At 37.5% G+C, this 16,241-nt stretch overlaps 1 protein-coding gene across 1 annotated transcript in view; it reads right to left on the reverse strand.

Annotated features, from left to right (window-relative positions):
• Positions 1 to 9,641, reverse strand: part of LOC140151585 (myosin-I heavy chain-like) — a 143,150-nt gene extending 133,509 nt beyond the window's left edge. The window contains 1 exon segment of the mRNA XM_072173981.1: positions 9,458 to 9,641. The gene's annotated coding sequence lies outside the window, so the exon portion shown is untranslated.
• Positions 9,642 to 16,241: the final 6,600 nt, after the last annotated feature.

Raw genomic sequence — 16,241 nt, forward strand, 5'->3', positions numbered from 1 at the left:
AAGTTTTCAAAGGGGGGGGTGGCAGGATCTTGATTCTCCTGACTGCTCAAAAGAAGACCAATTTTCCATGACACAGTAGCATATATGTATACCCGTTTTTTTGCTATTAAAAATATTGCGTACTGCATTAACTTTGTTTACTTTCTATTTTCATCCGAGCCAAATATTTCTCTGCAATATGTCACTAATGACAATGACCATAATATGATATCACAGTGGCTCAAGCAGTCCATCCCAGGCTCTTCCATGAACCAACAAAATACACCTGTCAAAACAAAAATATATGCAAGCCCCACAATGCAAATTCTGGGATCAAATATCCGTTCTTGATTGAAATAAAAAATGTATCCAGAGAGGTCAAAATTATCATTTGTAAAAGTTAATTGTTACTTCTGGATCTAACAAAATATGAATGTGAACTACATGACAATGTCAAGGCATCATAAATAATAAAATTCATTATCAAGCAAACAACAGTACTGATCACTACTTACTCAATAGTATCTGTTCATAACTTATGGATCCCATTCGCATGCACAGGTGCCAATCTATTCCTCCCTCCAAAGCTCACCTGAACAACAAAATGGCTATCGAATATCACATTAATAATGTTGACTCAACTAAACAACATGTGCTCTAATTATTGATTAATGATCACAATATTGGTGCTATGATAACATTCCTATTAATGTCAGTCCTATTATTTGCCTTTTGTTCTCAAGTTTTTCAAATTCCCAAAGGTGCAGCAAAATACACCCAAGGAGGCAACAAAGTTCCCAAAAAGAAAAGCACAATTTTTGTACCAAGTAAGTGGAATTCTTTTATTCAAATATTGGATCATACGTGTTGAAGATCTTACCCCTTTCCCTAAAAACTAACAAAATCAAGAATTTACATTTTTGACAGCAATTTTGCAGAAATGTCATGATTTTTGACCACCCTGAAATTAACTTTGCCCCATCCCACAGTGTCATCGCCCCGATATCTCCATGGTAGAAATCGCATGGTAGGTTGAATCCACAGACACGAAAGGTCATTTTATTCCGACCTTATGAGACGCATATAATTAGCCAAGTGACCTGACTGAAGCTACTGACAATAGCCGGGGTAATTGATTTCTCGCTGTGTGAGTAAGCTTGTATACGACATTGCGGTCAATGGTCATACTGCCTATACACATGGAGTAGTGAGTGCAGATTATACTGAGCCTGCGCGCTGTAGTCCATATACAGGACCAACGCAATATAAAATTAGCGATTTTGGTCAGATTTTGAGTTCAAGACTCACGACCGTTTCTCAAAGCGCAAACTAACGACTATCATATCTGTTCAACACATATTTTCAAGTGTATGAGACCAGATCTGGTTTCTTGAGACAAAATCATTTACTGGAGATATTCATCATTTTCTAACCCGGTATCCGAAGATTTTCGTCTGATATCAAAATTGTGCATAGCAATTCACGTGTATCGATCCCGTGTATTCATTTTAGTGTCTCTGCTGCACCAAATAATTATTAGCTAGGCGATGTTGGTGTGCACCCCCCCCAAAAAAAAAAACCCAAAATAATTCATACACTTCATACAAATAATTCATACCGGTACAAATAAATAAATAAATAACCACTGAAACGTGAACTTTTGCCCGACAGTGCACCTTTGTGGCAAAAATCATCCTGTAATTCCAATGTAGCCCAATCAGGCCCTATGTAAGGGATGTGGCAACACTGATGCCTACACTAAATAGGCAGATCTCTGAAGTACGTCATCATTTAAGGACAATGAGAGGCCAGACAGAATCTATATTCAACAAATTTTTCAGTGCAGTGAATAAATTCACCTTGAGAAAAAGAAGAATCAATAGTAGAATGTTTAATTACCACATTGGTCCCACAGATTATGCTGCCGCTCTTTCATCTAAAAGGAATAATATTTAGATGATAGTTCCAAAATTCAATACATAATAAAACAGGTATCTAACATGAAAGATAACCGTTTCATACAAATATTTCAAATTTCAAACATAAGAAACAAGCTTCAGTGCAGCAAATATCTTCAGTACAGTAACAACTGCCTGCTACATGTACTTCTGTTTCTGTGTTTTTAACAGTTTCCACAACAGAGCTGGATTTACCTTTTGCCAGCAACATGATTGGCACCCCCTGGCTCTTCAGATCGAGGTGTTATATCCCCCACCCTATTTAACTGTGCAGTAACATTTTCAAGAATTCTTGCTTTAAAGTTGCTTTAGTATCCTCAAATGACATTACTGGGACAAATGTGTGCAAAGTGCTCAAAGTGCGTGAAAATTTGCATTTAAATGCTAAAATCCGGCAAATTTTGGACAATTGTGGCCTAAAACCAGGTCAAAGGAAGATGTACATTACAACCTATTCCAAGTTCCTCTTTTTTTAATCATTTTTTAATATTTTTTTTTTTTATTCTCTCAAAGAATTGCCCCCCCCATCCTAGCCCCTAGGCCCAGCCCCCCAGTTTTGAGGCAAAACCCCAAAATTATGTAAATTTCCGCTTTTTTATGGCAATTTTATATAAAATTTGTTGATTTTGCCCCCCAGAAATTCACTCTGCCCCCGAAAAAAAATTCCTGGTGCCGCCACTGGTCCTTAGTAAACACTAAGCAATCTATCTTGATTAATCTTCATCAGTGCATCAAGATATGAAAAATTAATATGATTATGGTGATTTTACAGATCAAACTGATCAGACTGAAATCAGCAACACTGCCATTATTTTCAGTTGCATTCTTGTTTTCTACATCAGCCAACTGATCTATAACAGGGCAATAACCCTAATTGGTTATTTTCATGCATTTTTACCAAAATTTGGTGGAATGACCCTCCACATACAGGCATCACAATAACAAGATTGGGCAATCAATATGACAATGACCAAAATATAAATGCAATTATAGATAATTTCATTTCTATATCTGATAATGCTGATAATAATAGGTTTACATTATTGATCAACCTTTTTTATTTTTAATGCATAGGTGAATGACTGAAAGTTCAAACAAGAACAGGGAGCAATCTTAAACAAAAATCATCACTCATGAGTTAACGTTTGGTTAACTTTTAGTATAGATACATACACAAAAACATAAAAACTGCCGGGTAAAACAAAGTAAATAAACGCAACAAAAAAAGAAGAAAGAATTCTGCATTTCGCATAGCCTATTTTAAAGAGACAAACATTTAGCTTATTTAACTAAGACAAACAGACAAACTTTTTACTGGCCTTACACAGTTGTTGCTCATTTTGCTATGAAAGTATGATAATAACATCAACAATAACATGTTCAATAACAATAAAAAGAATTATATCAATGATGATGGTGCCAATAATAATAGCAATAAAGATTGCCTGATCAGTGATCTATGGGAGGTCAATAACCCCAATTTATTAATTTCACAAATTTATAACTTTTGGTGGGATGACCCACCACAGGAAAACTACAGGGTGTCCCAGAATGATTTATACCGTGTTTTAACAAAATATCAAAAATATAATAGTCAACAGTGTATCTAATCTTAATAAGTGCAATACAATGCCACACATGTCTTCTATTTATTCTGTGACTTTCATGGAAATAGCTCGATTCGTTTTTGTGTGACATTGCTATTACTGAAAATAGACAAAAACTGCATGTGTGTAATTTACAGTGCAAAGGCATCATAACACATGGATCCTTTATCACCATCGTCCAGCCGCTCTGTGCAATATATTGGAGAAATCCTACATTCTTTGATAGGAAATACACCAAATTTGGCACAGATATAGAGCTTACAATGCTAAATAATTCTTGATATGGGATTAAGTGAAACATTTCAATATAACATCAGATATATAGGTTGAAAAACATACTTTTTATGTGATTTTTACCACAATTTGTACCCAAAAATGTCATTATTACAGAGGATATAACTTCCTCAAGGATCCTACGCAGTAAATTTTGATCTTCTTCGTCACGTAGCTGTGGGTTGGCCAATATACTGTGGACATAAATGCTGTGACACTAAGGACGAACCTTCTCTATACTTTTATGAAAAATCCATCTCTGCCAGCGTTTCAAATGATGAAACTCACACATTGCAATAATTGTCTTCAAAACTGCCGCCAAAGAAAGAATAGTTTAAGGTCACTCAAGCGTATCAAATCCTTTATTCCATACAAGGATTGCTTCGTAACATCATAAATAAACGATAGATATCAAATATTTAGTAGAAGTAAGAACAGGACACAGCATAACATTTTCCAAATAACTTTGTGCTGAACGGTTAGTAATTTTACAGATTTTCAAAACTTGGAATTCACCATTTTTAGACTTTTTTACTAGAAACGTTAAATTTGTAAAATCTAAAAAATCTGGGAAAGCTAAATATATGTAGAACTTAAAATGCAAAACAATATGACTAACAGAAAGGCCGTTCATACCTAAAAAAATTCCATCTTTCCCGGTATAAATCATTCTGGGACACCCTGTATCTGGAATTGCACCAATTTGGAGAAATGACCCTCCAAATTTCAAGATTGGTCAATCAATATGACAATGGCTAAATACAAAGAATTAATGCCATAATTGGTAATTTCATTTCTACATCTGATATGGTGATAATATACTACATAATTGATCAACCTGTTTATTGCCAACAGGTGAATGACTTTAAGTTCAAGCAAGAAAAACAAGTGATTTTCTTGGATTTTCTTAATTTTAAATTTAACAGTCATGTTGTGAAATCTAAGCCTAGTAACCGTAAGATTAAGAATAAAAATAATATAAATAAATGTTTGTGATTCACTTCACCATAAGGTAACAGCACATTTACAACAATATTTTATTCCAGTTGCCGCTGAGATATATCGGAATCATTTCATTCCAACAAGGGTACATCTGCAGCACCTCTCAGCACTTAGATCAGTGGGGTCAGTGGCGTAGCATCATAGGGGCATGGGGCATATCGATTTGAAAATTTAGAAAATGCAACAGAAAAATTTGCTGCAATACGGCTTGTGTCCCCCAATCAAGCCTGGTGCTTCCCCCATCAATGATCAAGCCCAGTGCCTCCCCCACCATGGGCAGTGCCCTCCAATAGGATGACTCATGCTACATCACCAGCATGTTCCCCCATTCAAATTGAAAATTCAGAAAATCCCATAGGAAAATTGCCAAAAAATGGCTTGAGCCCCTATCACAGGTGGTGCCCCCTCCCATAGGATGACTCATGCCACGCCACTGACTTTTATTGTATGTGTCCCCTAGCAGCTTCCCATTTATACACATGGTGGGGTGAGGCAAGTGAGGTAAAGTGTGTTGCCCAAGTGCAAAATATATTGGCGTTTCAGGTATTAAAAACCCATGACCTCCAGCTACCCTGTGATTTGTTGAAGCCTTTACTGCTGCACCACCATGCCCATGTACCATATACAACCTAGTTAATGTCTCTCCCCTAATTAAAGTTTGTTCTGCTTATAATTGGCGAATATTATTTGGTTTTCGTTATGGCTGCATAAATTCACATAAGCATGTGCCAGACATGCATTATGCCAATTATAAGCCGAACAAATTTTAACTTTAACTTGTTTAAGTGCACTTTAACTTTCGATATGTTTATCAATTTACAGAACTTCTAGCAGGAATTACCCTACACATACAGATATCAAGATAATAAGATTGGTTAATCAATATCACAATTATTACCAATACAAAGAATGCCATTATGGGTAATCCGTAATTTCATATCTACATCTGATAATGCTGATAATATAAGTTTATAATAATTATCAGTTTATGAATCAACCCATGCTTACAGGTGAATGACTGAAAGTTCAAACAAGAAAATTAACACGAGTAAAGGTGGCACCAACAGTTGCGGTGACACCCATGACTGCTTTAAAGAACTTCAAAAGGGAAACACTTTCTATGAAAGAAAATAATGCCCAATAGCCACACATAATTGCTTTTTGCTTTCTTTCCATAAATTCAAACTATTCAGTCATACACAATTACAAGAATCCTCAATGTCAACATCCACCAAAACACACCCATTTTTTGCCCCAAATTGCCCCAAACTTTTACGCATAATTCCTTTTGTCGCCTCTCATTCAACTCCACTTAGTAGGATATTAAAGCTTACATTTTAGTCAACGTTGGAGGATCAAGATCTGTCCATACAGACACTTGTAGCTACTTAAAGGAGCTTCATATTTTATCAACTTTACCCTATGCCCTAAACCTAAATAACCTGACTCCAGGGGCGTAGCCAGCTTTTTTGGTCGGGGGGCAAAATAAAATTTCGGGGGAACAGACGAAAAATATTACAGTTGCATCATACAATAAATAGAGACAAAAGGCTTTATTGGGATGATTGGTATTTTACACTATTTTCGCCCATTTTTAGGAGGGAACGGGCTTTATCTTTACAATGTGCGCGCAAAATTTTTGTATTTCGGGCTGAATTTTGTTAGAAAAGGGCTCCTTGCCCTTTTTCTTTTCCTTTGCCCTCCTGATTTTCTCTTTTATTTTTTGTCAGAGGGGCACTTTTTTCTTTCATTTTTTGTCAGGGGGGCACTCTGCCCCCCTTCCCCGCTGGCTACGCTTACTGCCTGACTCTAATCCTAGCCTATAATGAAAGACAGAGATAAAAAGACTTTAAAAAGACGTCACTGTCAATCAAATTCCTTACGATCCTTGATTGGATAATAGCGCGTAAAAGGAAGGCCGATTTATCTGGTGCCGATCGGAGAAAAGGAATAGCAGAAAATGGCGAAAAATTACATACTTTTACAAGGCAAAAAGCAACTTTTCTAGGCATTGTTGCCATGGTGCCTTTGCGAAAGAAAGTTTCCTACTATAAAGACCTAACTTTTGAGATGGTTTGCATGTTTGAAGGTGCAAAATTAACAATAAGGCGCCCGCTTATACCGCCGCGTGCTCGAGTATGATGACGTCAGACGCGATAAAGTCTTTTTATCTTTGTCTTTCATTATAACCATATCCCTAACAGATAACCCTAATGCTAACCCTACTCTTAACCCTAATCCTTATAATCTAATGCCCTAAATACCAACTTTAACCAGTTTTGGACTAATGACCCTTTGGGCTAATGGGTTGTTCCCATGTAGAACATGTCAAGTATTGATTTAAAAAAAAAATTAATAAAGGTGTAGTCTACATAGGGAGTACTTTTGTCGGCATTTTTGAGGTTTAATACAAGAGATGAGATATTCAGTGTTGGTAATTGATCTTTTTATTGTGAACATGTAAAGACATGTTTCTGAATATTAATACCAGTATAATAATTGTGTTCAAAATAATGTAATTTCTTGGAAAAACACAGGAGGGTTACGAACCTCTTTGGCCATGGAATGTTATTACTATTTGCAAGTTTGCAACTATGTTTTAATTTCCCCCCTTGGTTTCTTCACATTGGTCATGTTTCTACCAAGTATAATTTTGTATTAAAATAAAATACACACAAGGAAAAGAACTTTATAAAAGTAACTGAACATTCATAGAATCAAAATAATTTGAATTTCACATGGTTCTAATACGACGCCAACTTCAAAAGGCCAGCCATTAACCATGCATTAATATATAGATTAACAATATACTTGGGCTTATTATTAAGTTCCATACCAAAGGTCTTGCGGATTGTTATCGATAATGTCAATTTCTTAATAATGATGATTGACCATGATCAAAGGGAAATTGAAATAATCCTATCAATGTGATAGGTTTCAATAATATTGATATAACATGTCTACATGCTATATTCTTTAAGCTTACAAGTTGTAGTCAATTTGCTAGTTCAAAAATAGATTGCAGTTTTCTTGAATTCCTCACACCAATTGAAAATAATATTGATAGTTGTTGGAAAGGTAAAGAGAAAGAAAAAGTTGAAAACATAATATTCAGGCTAATATATCAGCTAACTGGGTGGTATAAGAAGTAAGGTCAGTGGCATACAAAAAAAATATACCTGGACAAAATTTACCAAAATTTGTGATGTGTTTTTGCTTTAGACCAAAATTATCATCATTTTGCCCCATAAAATTGAAAATGTTTGTGCGCATTTGCTCTGAGAGAGTAATTTTGTTAGAACAGTTATTTGAACAAGTTTTTAGGTTTCGCAGCTCCGAAAGACCCCCTATATTTGACCAAAATAAAGCTCCGAAAGCCCTTGATTTTGATAATTTCAGCTCTAAATGACCCAAAAATTGCTCATTCCTCATATTTCTTGTTTTTTCAGGCGACTTTCAACCAACAAGCCAAGAAAGACCCTTGATTTTGACTTTTCGCAGCTCCAAAAGACCCCATTTTACTTGTTCACAGCCCGGTTCGCAGCTCCGAAAGACCCCTTTTACCAGTACGCCGTCAGCTCCCAAAGACCCACCACCTCAAAATTCCGGGGGAGCATACCCACCAAAATTTTTTGATGTGCCCCCGGGCCCCTCCCCCTCCACCATTGGAAATTTAGCCACTAAGTGAGATATTCAACACTAAGAAGCAGTGGCGTAGCCATAAGGGGCAGCTTCTTCCACTGTGAGAAGTCTTGCCCCCCTCTTTCCCCTCCCTGTGGGATGCTGGCTGCCCTGATATGTTTGATATGTTTTTTTAGCCCTTTTTGTACAAAAGCGTGATCCTAAAAATGCCTTCCACCCAAGCTAATTACAAGACCTCTTCTACATTGAAGCTGGCTTTCCCTTTTAAAGGAATTTTATTGTACTTTTGCCCCCTTAAAAGTTGGCTCCCCCCCCCTCCCTTTACCTACCCTCTGAAAAAGTGCTGGCTATGCCACTGCTGAGAAGTAGCTCTGAACAGTGAACACAGATATGAAGTTGAGATACATGTATGAATTTTAAAAAGCTATCTTCAGTAGATAGTCTAAATTCAATAATGATACTACTTTTTTAATCTCCGAAAGGAAATGACTATTTCAACCAAACTACTTGTAAAAAGTCAATATCTGTTGGAATAATTTGAGGAGAGCAAAATGATAATTAGAAACCTATGGTGGCTTCACTGCCCTCCATGGTCATTTTGATGGTTGGCCCTACCCCAGGGTAAGGTGCTGGGGTAACAATTGCCCGAGAAATTGTATCAATAAAATGGGCACAAAGGATTGATCTTTTATTTGAACGATTATTTGGGTGTAAACACATGCAATTTTTTATGATGAAAATGAAAAACCATATGGAGGGGTGGTACACCCCCCTCACAGTCTAGGGTTGCACCAATATGAGCTATTGAATGATATCACAAGCGGCAATAGTAAAGTGTGTATTGCGAGTGACCTTGTGCACAAACTGCTGTAAACTGTCCAATTCGTCTCTACTGTGAGCTAGCACCTGTCATACTACTGCAGATTAGTGGTTTTTTAACATTTTCAAGTTTTAGAGAAAGTATACTTTAATACCCATACAAAACTTGGAACTTACCTTTTGCACAAGCAGCAAACACCTCAATAATCACATGCACACAAATAATTCCTCAACTGAACAACTAACTTCTCAACTTGAATTCCTATGATGATAAACCAATTGACCAACTAACTGATGTCCTCATTTCTATTTATTATTAATGACCTCATAACAACAGCCCATATTGTCCATGTGCTCGCTATGCAAGCATGAGCATGTCTGAATCAGGTTCTGTCACATAGGGGAATCACACCTTCCCATCACCTATACATAAAAACTAACAATAGGCCAGGTATTTGTGACTTAAGGCAAAGTCCCTATACTGACAATGGGCAGGTGAATAGAGGAAAAGCTGTATGTCACATAGCTGCCGTATGTTGTGTGACAATGCTCAGAACTTTGTCCGTACAAACTTCATGGCCAAATTGCAACGGCTAACATAAAAAAAAATCTTTGAACCATGTTAGATTGTTATGAATTCAATGAAAGGAAAATGCACAACAAATGCACAGATTACCTGTTAGTGACTATCTGGCTGGATTTGAACCTGGGACCTGACTTGGACCTTACGTACCACTGAACTTTATTCTGGCTAAAATGATGATGCAGTTCCAGGACGCAGTCTTCAGATTTGAGAGTGCTCATCACTGAGGTATTCTTCTTCTGAGTCATGATGATTTGCCAACCTGATGAACAGCATTTAGTCAACAAAAAATTAACTGTTTGATTGTCCATAGTGAATCTTTAAATGGTCATAGCTAAAACATCATAGGCTTGAGTAGCTTAATAAATAGCCCAAGTAGGTATGAATTGGAATATTTCTTTATTGTATGTTTTTAAACAGTTTAGAGCTGTGTGCTGTGCAGGTCCTAATTTCAGGGCCGTAGCAAGGTTGAAAAATGTGGGGCGGCCATTACAAATGTGGGGCGGCCAAAATACAAATATATGCCCAAATTGAAATAAAGATATAAAGAAAAACATAACAAATTTCTCAAAAAGTGGGGCGGCCATGGCATCCCCGGCCGCCCCGCTTGCTACGCCCTGCCTAATTTACCATGGGCGTGGACCCAGGGCCCCAAAAATGTGCGTCCGGATTTACATTTTTTGGAGGCTCTGGGTCAGGTCAAAATTTGGAGGCCCAAAACTATCCATTAGGAGTGCATGTGTACTCAACATGATGCAGTCATGTCTACAGTAGAATTCATCTCGACCTTTGCAGGACTTAAACCCCATTAAAAGCTATTAAACCAAGATAACACTCATTGAAGCAGCTCAACTGATTAAATCAGATCTTCTCTGGTTGTGCACGCAGTGTCTGTTTTCAATGTGCGACATCGCAATAATGCTGGTATTATAGCTTCAGTTGGGTAACCGATTATAAAGGAAGCGAAAGGAAACAATGGTATGTGTACCATTGTTCACTTAAATGAGACAAAGACCTGCTTTTTGTTAACCAGCATTCTTCAAAATGAGCAACATAATGATTGTTGACTTAACACGGTTTGGAAATAATTTCTTCATATTTTTGGTGTTATCTGTCGTTTACATATCCTTCCTAAAACACAAAAGTGCGACCCTCTCCAAACATCTAAATTAGCTAAAAATTTAGGACATGTTACAAAACTTTATTTTCTAGAACCTATTTAGAATAATTTAAATGTAGCTTTTACCGTTTTTTTTGTGGCATCCTTCAGAAGTGAGCGGTCCGATACCAATATTTTCGGTCAAATCTCCATTCAATTAACACGGGAGTTGTCTAGTTATGCCTTGCCCTCACTCATATTTTATAAAAGTGCGACCATTTCTGAACATCTAACCTAGCTGTAATTTTAGGTCATGTTAGAGAAATATATTTGCTAGAAGTTTTGGAGAATAAATAAAATATTGGCTGGTTATTTTTCACACAGTGATGTTAACTAGGCAAGTGTCCATTCTCCCAACATACATCATTTGTGGAGGTCACGCGTCAATGGTGAGAGCACTGTGTATTGTGTATAGGAAAACGGACAGTAACTGCAGTATGAGTGGCCAAGTTTTGGTTTACGAATGAGATCGACCGTGGCGGCAGAAGCATTAAAATTTAGAGGGAGAAAAGCATATTTTGTTCTGATTTTAATAGATGCACAGGGCAATTTTGGGGCCCCGGGGCCCAATGGTAAATTTGGCCATGTATACACCTCTTTTTCCAAATTTTCCAGATTAGGGTCAGATGGTCTGATCTATCAACTTTTTTGCCTTATCAACCAGGCATGTACATTTGTACTACTTCAGTGGAGATGCAGCAAGCATGAATTTCATGTTATTTATTTTTTATTTCACATACCGCAATTCCAGAGAATCCATCAAATGTCAGTGAAACCAATGAGGCAGCTATTATACTACTCATAAACACATGAAAATATCAATACTACCAAAATAATAATAATGCACAAATGTGCCAACAAAATATTAAAGCCCTTCATGTGTGTACCCATCTACTTAAGGTAAGTATAGATTATCTATATCAGGATTGAGCTTTATTTGCGTGAGGGTGTGCTCAAGAATTTGTTCAAAAAGGCTTCTTAAAAAGAGCACCAACTTTTATTGATGTTTGATTATTGACCATAATATCCAGTTTCTTTCTTATCAACATGATCAAGATGTATAAAATTTCAAATAATAGTCATGATCTTGTTATTGATTTGTAATAAAAATTGTGTTTTATCTTTATTTATTACTCAGAATTGAGTCCTAAAAGGCTGACTGATTTACTCCATTTTGGATCAGTGACTTTGAAGGCTGATTAAGTTTTAATCTAAATGAGGATAATAGCATATAATCCTACAAATCTGATCAATTATCAAGGACATGCATCAGAATTACATGCTTTGCTTTTAGCATGGATTGGGTTATAGCAAACATGCTTCCCATCATGCATCATTTCCAGTAGGAATTTTTTGCATGGGTGGGGGTGGGGGTGCAAAGTGAATTGCAGGGGGAATCAACAAATTTTGCACAAAATTTTAGCAAAAAGTGGAAATTTTTATAATTTTGGGTTTTACTGGGAGACAACAGGGGTGCAAGAGTTCTGACTGCATGGGGGGCATTGGGTGTTCGTAGCCCTAGGGCCTTTAGACCATGGTGATCCAAAACCAGGCTATATCATCATTAACCCTCACTATATCCAGAGAACTGTTAAACCCAATGACCGCTCCCCTATCATACTTTCAAGATGTCAACTGAACATGTGACCCGGGGGAGGCACTCCCTATCTGAAAATTATGGCAGGGATGTGCCTCGGCCATGTTAAAAGTAGGGGGCTTTCAGGTCAAATGTACAATTACAAAAATATGGGGTCATTCAGTACACAACCTGAATAAAAATGGGGTCATTTGGTATGAAACTTTAAATAAAGGGGGCCATTGGGGTAACAAACTGTAAAATTGGGGTCATTGGGTACAAGATTGCCAAAAAGGTGTTGAGTACGAGTACACATAAATACCGGTAAGTGCCAAAACTGCGAAAAAGAAACTTGGCCACCTTGGGAACTTGAATCAATTAACAATTGGAAACAACTGGATGATTGAATTTGAAAAAGCATTATTTCTCGAGGAGAACACAAATACCACCTAACTTTGGGAATAAAAAGGGTGGGTCATTGGGTAGCAGGAAATAAAAAAGGGGGTCATGGGAGTACCTGAATTTTTTTTGAAGGGGGTCATTGGGAATTAGGTAGGACAATAACACAAAAAAGGGGGTCATTGCATTGGGTACAAGCCGGTTTGAAATAGGGGGTCTATCCCGAGGCACATGATGCATCATCCGTTATGGAAGTGCCCCCCCCCGGATAATCAATCACGTTCAGTTGTTCTATCAAATAATAACAATTCTCTAAAGCCAGGGGCAGAAACAGATTTTTGAAAACTCATCAAAAAATTTTGGCACGCTTCATGCTCCAAATTTTACAGCAAATGCAAATTTTGTCATTCTGGATGGGGGGAAGCAAGAGGAGTCGAAAATGTTTGCAACAATTTTGTCAGAATCGCCTAAAACTATATCCAATTTCCCCCACCGGCACCCCACATTTTTTTTTTACATTGGATAGGCCCAGGATCCCCTGTACCCCAAAAGACTGATAGCCAGATGCAGATCCATGTTAGATCTAGCTCAATTTCATGCAATGCACCAAGGGAAGACTTGATTTTTTGCTGTGGGTTAATATAGAGTACAAAGGAAAAGTTTACATTTCTTACTTATTGGCTTATGGGACCATTATGTGCACCTAAACAGTACTGACTTGTCAATGTAAACACAAAGGTATTCTCATTTAAGGTGGTTTTAAATGCAAATTAAAGATCTATGGATTATTTTCATCTTTGGCACAGAAGAAGATAATTTTTTTAAATTTTCGGCAGTGTTTTCAGCACCCTACCTCCTCTGATTATTGCTCTCCAAGGGACCGAGAAATTTCAGACCTGGATACTGCCCTCCTACGGTTGAAATTGCACATGTCCGAATAAATAAAAAGAAAGTGTCAAATCGTTCAAGAACATCACAAATGACCTCTGCTGATTTTCCCTAGAAAAGTTTGTTAGTAATATGGAATCTGTGGCCAAAAAACGAAAATTTCACTTTGACCCCCAGGGGGAATTCCACTGGGATTTTTTACGGAAAAATCAGTTGAGGTGCGCAGGAACATGACTCAACATGTGAGTATACTTTTATTGGGACAAATGAAGTGATTTGTGAAAAAAACAGGAAAAAAACAACTTTCAATGTGATTGGTCAGAAGCCAATAGCGACTGCTTGGTTACCATGGCAACGGTTTTATTACCTTCATAACATGGCCAACATATCCCTACATAAGTACAAACTCAATTGAGATTGTATCATGAAAGGTTTTGGAGATATAATTTGCAAAAATGTTGGAATTCATGATTTCCTTAAACCTTGCCTTTAACACCACCTTAAGTCTTCAGGGTGAACATAAGGCCAAGTTAAATAAAAAACATGTTTCACAGGAAGAGGAGACTTTTTATTTTGAATTTTTTATCACAAAATCAGTCTTAAATTGATCTTTCAAATGATTTTGCAAAAATGTTTGACTTTCATCGCTTGGAGGGGGTGAAGAATGCGGATGGCGTGTGCCCCCTTACTCCCGCCCCCATTGCTACGCCACTGTACACTGAAAATAATTAAATTGTATTTTGTTATATACTTTAAAGAACTTTTCCTCCGAAGCACTTTCCCACCACTTTTGAAACTAGTCTACTTTATAGCTCATTTTTGAAATTTATACCTAAATATCAACTCATCTCACAATGATTACAAGTTCCGAACGAGAACTGCTCCCATCCGCAAAACCGAGATCACCCGAAAAAAGGCAGAGGGGTTACCATGCGACGTGGGCACATAGGGGTAAATTGTTAATCAAAAAGGGACTACAAAGCAGTCTATTTGGAACAGGCTAATTGCAGCATTGACAGTTTATATCGTGTAAGGCACAGGTTGAAGGGGAGCATGATCTAAAGTGTTTCCACTCAAATATTGAGACAAATAAAGCAGACACACAAGAGGAATGGTATGGATTCTATAAAAGGAGATCATAAGGCTTAAAGTCATATTGTAACATTTGCTGAAGATGATGCCCTTAAAATTTGTTCAATATTCTGTTTTTTACACAATTGTAATGTACTTTATCTCATCTTCTCTGATTTCTAACTAACATAATACCCTGCAAAGTCGAGACTTTGTGCTGTAGTTTTGTCAAACTCTGAGATTTTGAATAAAGCTTGTGAACCGACGTTTAATTATTGGCAGGGGTTGAGTTTTGAAAATAAAAGGGTGCTACACACTTTTGTTAAGGCAGACTATCAGGTGTGCTATTAAATTGCACTTGGTAAGAAGTTTAGGAATTGAGGTGTGCTATAAATCGCACTCGGAAAGGTAATTTAAAGTATGCAATGGTGTGCAATCGCTGTTGATATTCCATTCCATTCCCAGGTCCGGCTCTTTGTGTCCTTGAGCAAGACACTTCACTCTACTTGCTTAGTGCTTCGGAGGGCACTTTAAGCTGTCGGTCCGTGTACATGCATATTTTCTCACATTAATGTAGTGTGCACGTTAAAGAACGTCACAGGCTATTCGAAAAGAGCAGGGGATCATCCCGGTCATGTTGACTGTAGGCCTACTTCAAAAATACACTCATCTACTCTAGGTTCCAGAGTAAAAAATAAGTACAGCTTGTCTGTACGCAGTGCGACAATACTCATACATATGAGGGAGGCACTTATAAGGAAGAAGAAGAAGAAGAAGAAATGCTGTGGGCACTCAACGTAAATTTGGGTAGGGGTGAGCGGGGCGGAGCGCCAAACTTTGGGAACTAAGAACTGCGGGAAGAACTGATTTTCAGGCAAAATAGGGGCTTGAAGAACTGAAATTAGGGCCAAATTATAGGCTGTTGAGCTAAAAATTTCTAAATTATTTCCAAATTTGAGCTTAAAGAGCTACAATTGTCAGAGCAGATCCAAATGTGGGGCTTAAGGGACTGCCGGAGAACCTGAAAAAAGGACACTTGACCACTGCACATACCTGTGCCACCTTAACATGTGAGTGCGGGTTTGAGCGACGAATATCATCTTACCTGCAAACCACTGGCAAACATAATGCTATCATGGCGACTAAAGCTAGAGCTGATGATCTGCAAGTTGCAGCAGCATAAATTCTGCTCTTTTTCTTGAGCAGCTTGTTTAGGGACCGTTCACAAACACTTGTTAGGGGGGGCTGATGCAAAAAGGGGCCCTGAATTTTTTGATCCTCCTAA

This window comes from Amphiura filiformis, chromosome 4, assembly GCF_039555335.1.
Source record: "Amphiura filiformis chromosome 4, Afil_fr2py, whole genome shotgun sequence".
In the NCBI taxonomy this organism is placed as follows: domain Eukaryota; kingdom Metazoa; phylum Echinodermata; class Ophiuroidea; order Amphilepidida; family Amphiuridae; genus Amphiura; species Amphiura filiformis.